The following is a 9,872-nucleotide window of genomic DNA, read 5'->3' as shown; positions in this document are numbered from 1 at the left end:
AGCAAACAGACAATTCCTGCCATTCTCTAACCTCTCCCTAATCTCTCACTCTTCTCTGGCTTCCAGATCCAGCAGGAAACACAGCTGAGAGCTGAGTGACTTCTTCATCAGCTTTGATGAGCACTGCAATACCCATTCTGGAATTATCATCCCTTTACATTGGTAAGAAAAGGAAATAAAAACCCCAAAATGATATTTGGGGCTGAGAGGATGTGCCCAAATCACCTGGCCAAAATCAGGAACACTCCCTGAGACTGGAGCCCAGTTGCCTCCATGCCTGTCTCTAACCACCAGACGACCCACCCTGCGTGAGCAAACGGAATAAAATCTGAAAGAAAACAAAAATCTGGACTTGAAAAATGTGCTCTGCGCAGAACCAGAGTGTTCAGCGCCCAGAAAAAGGATGCAGTCCAACCTTTTACTTCCAGGCAAACATTTCAGAATGGACTTATAATGTAGCCTTTCATTTGGGTTTTATATGAAGGTTTGACTTGAACTTGTAATGAAGATGGAAAAACCCGAGGTTGCCGTGGCTCCTGGCACTCTGCCTAATGCACTCCAATCTTTTTCCCCTAATAAAGGAGATTTCTGAAACCCCCCTAGAAAAAGGGAAGAGTTAAAGACCCCATAAACCACTGTAGGACCAAGAATATGATTTCATGCAAAGCAAGTGGAGCATCAGGCAATTATGTTCATTTTTTTCTCCTCACCCATGAGGCCCAGAGCTCTGGGTGGTTCTCCTGATACCAAGCAGGAAAATTCCCAGGAGAAGAAAATCAAGTGGTGGGGACCAAATTCCCTTTTTTGGGATGTTCTCCTGCTGTTTGGAAATGCATCTGCCTTGCCATGGAGGAGGAAATTTGGGATGTTCCTGAGCCTTCAGCTCATCCAGCTGGGATGGCTCCTCCTGGGTTGTCACTGCCCACCCAGGGACGCCACATGTCACTGCCCACCCAGGGACGCCAAATGTCCCAGTCTGAGGTTTCTCCTGTGCCCTGAGATCTCCCCAGAGGGACATGAGGTGGTTCAAACCCTGGTTCTCTCTGAAGCAGCCATAGAGAGATTGCCAGAGATGGTTTTCTCTTGTTCCAGGGATTGTTTATTGTTTCTTATCTCAGGGATTTTGCCTGGCCAGCAGGGTCTGCTCAGCCTGGCATCCATGGTGGGATCTGCCTGCTGAAGGCAGGGCTGATCTTAGATAGTTTGTACTACATATTACATGTTTACAAATTTTCCCAATACAGTACAATTTTATTAAATGGTCCAGCCCTGACCCCATCCAATCTAAAAGTGCCAACGTGTCACCCAATATGGATGATAGGGAGAAGAAGGAGGAAAAGGTGTCCACCCCCCAAATTCTCCATCTTGGCCATGTGTCCCTTATCATAAACATTCCAAAAAGTCTATTTATCTATGTTCTAAAAGTCTAATTTGTACTTTACTAATTTTGGTTGCTTGTTTCTTTTCCCTCTGTGTTGGTAATTTCCCTCAGGGGTTGGAATTCAGTGCCTGAGACACCAGGGTCTCACTCAGGGTCTTTGAGTCCCTCACCAGGGGGGTTTTGAGACCCCCAAGGAGGCCAGGGGTACTCCCTGGGCTCCCACACTGGGTGGGATTCCAGCTCACTCCATCAGAATTTGGGATGGCTCGGGGTGCTGGTGCTGGGCAGGGGTGGTGCCTGTGGGGGGAGGAAGGTTTGAGGGCAATCCTGGACTGGAGATGGGTTTAGGAGGTGAATTATGGGCTGGCGTGGGAGATGGGTGGCTCTGAGCCCCAAGGGACACCTTGGATTGAGGGGATTTTGGGGTCTCTTCCACCCAAACCAAGCCATGAGGAATTGATGGTGGTGATTTGATGATGATGATTTGATGATGATGATGATTTGATGATGGTAATGATAGTGATTAGATGAAGATGATTTGATCATGATCTAATGATGATTTGGTGATGATGATTTGATTATGATGATGATGATGATGATTTGGTGATGATGATTTGATTATGATGATGATGATGATGATTTGATGATGATGATGACGACGATGATGGTTTGATGATGATGGTGATTTGATGATGATGATGATGACGATGATGGTTTGATGATGATGGTGTTTTGATGATGATGATGACGACGATGATGGTTTGATGATGATGGTGATTTGATGATGATGTCACAGGCAGAAAGCAGCTGTGGGGGGAGAAGAGGCACTTGGAGCCAACTCCTGGCCCTGACTGAGCCAGGATCCAGCAATTCTGCTCTTCAGCTCCTTCTCCTGCCTTCCTCACTCTTCATCCCTGGCAGCAGAGCAACCCTGGCTGTTCCATTGTCCTTTCCAGCATGGATTTGCTTCCTGGATTCAGGAGCTTTTGTAGCTTTTTCCCTTACAATTTCCTTGGAGATCGTGGTGGGACATGATTTGATCCAGGCAGAATTGGGCTTTGAGGTTTTCTCAGAGGAGCCTGCTGGAATTTTGGGGATGGATGGGCAGTGGGAACACTCAGAAATCACCAGGGATGGTTCAGAAATGGTTGTGATGTTCCTGTAGGTGGGAACCAGCACACAGAGATGTGATAAATCCCTGGAGTTCTCCTGGGCCTGGGGACAGCAGGGAAGTGCTGATGCTCTTGTTCTCCCCAGGCTTTTGGAGGATCCTTTCAAAGCCAGAGCTCCTTGGCTTTTCCAAGTGGTGGCTGCCTGCCAGCCCCATCTATTCCCAACATGTGGTTCTGATTTGAAAATGTCCAGATCTCAAAATCTTTAATCTTCTCACACCTCAGGATTTTTTGTTTTGGTTTGGTTTTGGGGAAGGCTGGACCATGTGCTGGGGATAATGGTTAAAAAGCAACACAGACAGTTTAACAGGGAAAAAAAAAAAAAAAAAAAAGAAGAAAGAGAAACTAGAATTATTTATATATATATAAAAATTCCAGCTGGCTCTTTTCTGCTCTCAAAGGTGCAGCGTGGAAATTCGGGGATGCTTTTGTTTGTCCCAGCTCTGTAATCCTTGATGAAACACTGGGAATTTAATGATGAAAAAGATCCTGACAGATCCCTCCAGATGACAAAAGATTAAATATTTTCAAGGCTGAAGAAAGTTGTCATCCCAGAGGTTCAAATCCAGTCCTGTTCTGATGTAAACTGGGAGGACTGGTTGCCATTCCTGGGCTGGATCAGCAGGACAGGAAAGTTTTCCTGGGGTTTGGGAGGGTCCCTGGATTTCTCCAGGAGTTTGGGAAGGTCACCTGATCTCACCAGGATTTGGGAAGGTCTCTGGATTTCTCCAGGGGTTTGGGAAGGTTCCTGGATCTCTCCTGGGGTTTGGAAGGTCCCTGGATCTCTCCTGGGGTTTGGGAAGTCCCTGGATCTCTCCTGGGGTTTGGAAGGTCCCTGGATCTCTCCTGGGGTTTGGGAGGACACCTGATCCCTGTCCTGCTGCTGCCTGGCCGATTTGGAGATGCTGAGAGAGGATAAATCATGAGATCATGGGATGGTTGGGTTGGAAGGGACCCTACAGCTCATCCAGATCCACAGGGACTTTCAGCTGGCCTTGGACACTCCAGGGCAGCCAGAGCTTCTCTGGAAAACTGTGCCAGCACCTCCCCACCCTCCCAGCCCAGAATATTCCACAATTCCCTGAGTTTATTGCTGTTTCCACCACCAGAGAGACCTGCTGGGCTCTCATCTCCCCGAGGCAGAGGTGACACGTCCATAACTTTGTGCTGACCTGGTACCTGAGGATTTTTTTTTTTCTTTCTTTTGCCAAAATGCTCAGAATGCTGCTATCCCCAAGCCTTTAACGCCACCTACCCCTGAGCATTCCCAGGGAAGGAGATCTCTCCTTATCTGGTGACTCAGACCCCGTGGATCAGCCTCCTGCCCAACCTCCAGTTTCACTTCAATTCGTTTGTTTTCCTTTTCTTTTCAACTTTATTTTTCTCTCCTCTGCAGTTCATTAGCATCTTCCCTTTCCTTGCTTGCTTTTTGCCCCCCTGGCTTTCTCCTGGAACCCAGAAGTATTTCACTGTGGGCTGCCAAATGATTTCTATCTCAGTGAAAAAGAACTTGCTATTTCCTGAAAACCTACCACTGTTTTCTCTCTCTCTTTCTCTGCCCCCCCTCAAGTCCTCTCTGAGTATTGACACCAATCCAGGTAACTTGATAAGAAGGCAAAGGAAACAAATGGATTTTGCTTGAAAAGGTGCATCAAGAAAGGCAGCAGGGTTTGGGAGCTTGGGGATTGTCTCTGCCCAGATCTGGCTTTGAATTTCCCCCAGTGACTAATTTTTGCAAGAGAGCAATGACAAAAGAAGAGGCTCTGTGGGATTTTTTTTTTTTGTTTTTTTTTGTTTGTTTGTTTGTTTGTTTTGTTTTTTAGACATTGTTTGGGAGAAAACTCTGGGGTGCCAGCACAGTTTGATGTGGTTTCTCTGCCAGCTAGGGGTGGCTTTAACCCAACCTCCTGCTCCCAGCACCCACCTACCCACCCCATAATATCCCAAAAAACCCACAGCCATGGCTGTTAATCCCAGTAAAACCCCCATTGTCTGAGCTGGGATGGGCACCAACCTCCTGTGGCTGCTGTTCCCAAAGTTCCTTCAGTGCCACGGGGATGTCACCGGGATAAAATCCACATTTTATTTTCCACGGGCTTATTTAAATGAACTGGAGCAAAAATGAGAATTGAAATATTCACTTAACGAGGCAATTCTTTTATTGGGCTGATTTTCCAATGCATTTTACCTTTCAGCACAGGGGAAGTCAGGCTTTTAAGGAGTTTATTTCTTTATGGTGCCTTCATTTCCGAAGGCTTCGCTGCGCTCCGGGGTCGATTTCTGTTTGGTTTGGGACTTGGAGATCCAAGCCTTTGAACAGAGCACTTGTGGGATTAGGAACTCTGTTTGTCAGCTGGGTTTTGGTGTTGCATAACTCACAAATATCCTCCAAGAAAATGGATGAGCTCGGGGTTTTTTCTTCACCCCTTCCCCCTCTCTTCGCTGTGATTTTTTATGGTCCGTGATTGGAAGCAAAAGGTCTGAAAGAGAGAGGAAATCAAGCCCGTCAATAAATGCTAAAAATATTTAGTGTGGCAGCCTCTGAATTTTCTTTTTTGTGAAACACTGATTAATATTCAGTGGTTGAAGGTTAATACCCCATTCATTTTATTCCCTTTACATCCTCTGCACAGCAGTCGCTGCTCCAATTTCGACTCCTAATTCATGCAAATCTGGTTCCAATCAGGATATTAGGAACTCACTGCATAAGCAGGGGGGGAGTTGAAGAAAAAGAAAAAGAAAAAAAAATCGGAGAAATCACCCAATTGTTAAACTTATCTTTGGGTGACAAGTCCAACACACAAACACAGACACCCCAAATCCACAGGCCTGTCAGTGCAGGGTGTTTATTGGGCATTTCTCTCCTTCCAAACACAGAAAACACCCATGGAGGAGTTTTTGGCAGGCTCAGCCACGAGTTTTTGTTTGGATACGGCAGCAGAAGTCTCTGGCCTGGCTTACAAAGGAGCTGGATGATAATAAAACCTCATGCTGAGCTTAAAACCCGAGGCTCAGTGCAGGGACTGGGTGATCCCAGCTCAGGTGAGGCTCTCCAGCCCAGCTTGGTGCACCAAACATAAGGTGTAAGAATAATGCAGGGAAAATGAGATTTGTTTCCTTTTCCCCTATTTTTTCCCCCCCACTTTTTTTAATGTGAGTGGAGAGCACTGTTATCTGTGGCTCCTGGGTTTTCCAGCCTCTTTGGAGGTTCTGTGTGGTCCTGGCAGGGTGTGGGAGCTCAGGTCCTGCAGGGAGGATCCCAGTGATCCCAGCTCCAGGATGCTCCTGTCCATCACCTCCCCTGGGAATGTTCTGGGTCCTGGGCAGAGCTGTGTGGGGACACTGCAGGGAGCAAACTGCCTCAATCCCAGGGGATTTACCTTGGGAAAGGTGCAGGAATCCCAGGTGGGAATGCCAAACCCTGCTGCCTGTGCCCCTGGGGTGATGTCCCTCAGCTCCTGCACGCCCAGGCTGGGCACTGATTCTGTGATTTTCCCCAAAATTGGGGTGTTGTGAGAGCCACAGTGGGGTCACCCATCCCCATCCGATGTGGTGGGGTGGGAATTCCCTGAGCACCTCTCCAAATTGGGGATGTGGACAGGAGGGTGGCTGTGCTGGGATTTGGATGGGATTGAAGGGATGAATGTTTTATGAGGAGGATGAGGAGGTCCTGGCACAGAATTCCCAGAGGAGCTGTGGCTGCTCCTGGATCCCTGGACGTGCCCAAGGCCAGGCTGGAGGTGTCCTGTGGCAGGCTGGGCTGGGTGATTTTTGGGGACTCCTTCCACCCCAGCATGCCCAGGGGGATGTGAGCTGCCCTGCAGGGTGGCTCCAGCTCTGCTCCTTCCTCCAGCAGCTGCTGCTCCTCATCCTCCTCAGGCCTGGGAGCGTTTCCCCCTCCGTGGTGACTCCAGCCCTGTCTGGCCAAAATGCAAAACTTCCCCACAGGGCACAAGTGGGCTGTGTTTTCCCGACCAGGGAACAGCGTTGGGCCCCTTTCATCACCTTTCTTTTGCACTTCTTTCAGAAGTGATTTAAATTGGAGGCAATGGCATTGAACCTCTGACACTCTGAATCACACACTCCAGTTCCAGCCTTTTTCTAGAGACACTTTGCCTGCAGCTCTTGTGGTTTGGGCTCTTTTTTTTCCCCCTCCCTCAGCATTTGTTCTTTCCACTCTGTTTGTGCCACCTCTGTGAAATTTCAGTTCATTATTATTATTTTTTTTTTAAATTTTTTTGCCTCGGTACAGGAGAAAGTGCTGGTGACTGCTCAGGGCTCCATTCCCAATTCCATTCCAAACCCAAGGCTCGCTTCCAACCCTTCCAAAAAACGTGCTGAGCCCTCATCCCCACCTCCATCACCCAGGAGAACACCCAGCAAACCCCAGACTGCTCAACAATATGTATGTCTATATTTATATATTAAATATTTCTATTTCTATTTCTATTTCTATTTCTATTTCTATTTCTATTTCTATTTCTATTTCTATTTCTATTTCTATTTCTATTTCTTTCTTATTTTTGTATTTATATTTACATTTATATATATATCTATATTTATATTCATATTATTTTTATTTGCATTATTTTTATTATTTTTATTTTTATTTTTATTTTTATTTTTATTTTTATTTTTATTTTTTAAATTTTTTTAAATATATTTTTTTTTTAGTTCTGCATGAACCAGACTAGAGCTGGGTGTGGCACCCCAAATCTTCCAGCCCAAATTCCCACAATTCCCTCTCTCCTCTACCTGCCATGGAAAAACAGGAAAAAGCACCAAATTATCTCAGCCACTGAAGCTCCCCAAAGCCACAGCACAGAATTGGAGACACAATTCCATTGGTTTTTCCTGCCCTGCAGCAGGAAAATTGGATTTGGTGCTGTGGGAGAAACGAGAAGGGAAAAATGGAAGGGGTGAGATTTCAAACTCTGCATTGTTATTATCCTCTTCCCATCCTGGAAAAAGACTCAGAAATAGAATATATTGAAATAGAATGTATTAAAATAGAATATATTAAAATAAATTACAAAAATAAAATAAACTCCAAACCCATTTTCCTGCAGGATGAAATTATCCTGAAGGGATGGCAGGAACAAAACCAGCTCTGGATGTTGTGACAAAAATCGGGATGAATTTGGGAATTTTAGTGTTTGGTGGGGTCGGGATGCAGCCAGAACTCAGGGATGAGTTTCCTTGGGATGCAGCTGTGGCTTGGCACGTCCCTCCTGGTGACAGGAGCTCTCCAGTGCTTGTTGCTTTTGTCCTGCTGAAAAACCCAACCCAAACCTCCAAAGGCAAGCCCAGGATTGATAATTGGAGCTGGGGTTGTCTCAGCCATGAATTTCCAGGGTGTTTGTGCAGAGGGAAGGATGTTCTTGTAGCTGGGAGATCAGTGTTGGTGTTGTTGGATCAATTCCCAGCGTTGGGAATGATGGGGAGGAGACCAAAGGGCTGAGAATGAGATGAAGAAAGGGAGAAAAATCCAAATTTTCTGGGAATCTTGGAACCTGTGTGGAAGAAAAAGGCGGAAAAATAGGGAATAAATACTGAAGGAGTTTATAAAGATAATAAAATACCAAATCTAGAAACTCGAGCTGGTTTAGGAAGGAAAAATTTCCTCCAGGAATTTCAAGGGAATGGAAATGGATCTCCACTGCTCCAACTCCTCCTGTTAACGTGCAATTATCCTTCAAAACTGAGAATTTAAAGTCGTTTTGGCAAGGCTGGCAAAGGGAACACAGGAGGGATTGAACCTTTACTTTACCCAGAGTTGTTTGTTTCTCTCTCCTGTGCTTCCATCGTTTCCCAGGCTGCAGATTCCTGATCCTGGACTGGCAAAATTCCCCACCTGCCTGTGACTGGAGCCTTTCCTTGTTTGCTCTTGGCTCTTTCCAAACAAAAGAGCTCCTTGCTCCTGCTGTCTCCGTGGGGATGCTTTGGGTTGGAGCTGTGCATGTCCAGGATTTAAACAGAACCTCAATTTTTGGAGTTTTTTTTGGGGAAGGAAGAATTGGAGGCAGTGAAAAGGTGGGAAATGGGACAGGGAATGTGAGATGGACCTCAGGGTGGTGCTGCCTTGTTTTTGGGTGCAGGGAAAAACAGTTTTGGGTTTCTCAGAAATTATAAAAATGATTCAACTCCTGCACAGTTTTCCTGTGAGAGCTGTGTGAGTGATATTTTGCAGAAAGAGTTTTTTGCAAAAATTTTTAAAATTTATTAAGAATAGTGATGGATTTTAGTTCTGGGGAACTGCAGCAGATTTTAGTTTTGTATTAGAAATAGTGCTTTGGTGATGGATTTTTTTTTTGCAAGGAAAATCAACAAATTTGGAACCTTCCCAGGGGGTATCCTCAGGTCTCCTGTATCTGTTTGTCCTCCTTTGCATGGGGCCCTGAAATGGACTACAGATACATCATTTTAAAAATTTTTAAAAATATTTTTCAGAAACGGGAACCAGGGAAAAGCAGCCTTGAAGTCTTGAGTTTCTCAGGCTTCACAGGGACAAGAAATTATGATTTTCCCCTCTCTCCTATAACCTAAAATGCAACACTGCTTTTGCTTGGGTGAGGCTGCTGCTGGGGCTGGTCCCCATTACCAATCCCACTGGAACAGATCCCAAATTCCCTGTGCATCCAAATTGGGGTCAAGCATCCCCCAGAGCTGCCAGCTCCTCACACAGCTTTGGGCAAAGGAATCAGCCCAGAGTGGAAACCCTCAGGAGGAGCAAATTCCTCTTCAGCCTTTCACTGAACTCCTGCCCCCATAAAATCCTGGCTGTGTGTTCCCACTGGAAGCACCTCCCTGAGGATCTGCCTGTGCTTTAGGCTCAGCCTGGGCCACACCTCTGGGCAAAGCACATGGAATTGCAAAGTTTCATTTATTTTTTTCTTTTTTTTTTTTCCCTCTTTTTCCTCCCCTTTCACGTCAAACCAGTTCTGATGCAAACTTTTCCCACCTGGCTGAGTCAGGCCTTCAAAAATATAAATAAATAGGGAAAGAAAAAGGGAAAAAAAAAAAAGAAATAGAGATCTTTTGAGAGCTATTTTTAAAGGTATGACACAGAGGAGGGTGAGACACTGGCTGTGCTCATGGGTGGGAGCAGGGCTGGCTCCTGTTCTTGTCCCTTGTTCTGGGGTGGGGCTGGGGGGTCAGGGGGGTCCTGGAGGGTTTTTGGGGTGGGATGTGGTGCTGCAGGGGGGGTTTGTGCCTCTGAGCATGGCTGGGAAGGGGGGCTGCAGATTAGGGGTGGTTTATTGGGGTGCTCACCCTGCTCTGGGAGGGGGATAATGGGATAATGGGATTTTGGGATTTGA

This window comes from Erithacus rubecula (assembly GCF_903797595.1).
Source record: "Erithacus rubecula genome assembly, chromosome: 20".
NCBI lineage: Eukaryota > Metazoa > Chordata > Aves > Passeriformes > Muscicapidae > Erithacus > Erithacus rubecula.
This window is presented reverse-complemented; position numbering follows the sequence as displayed.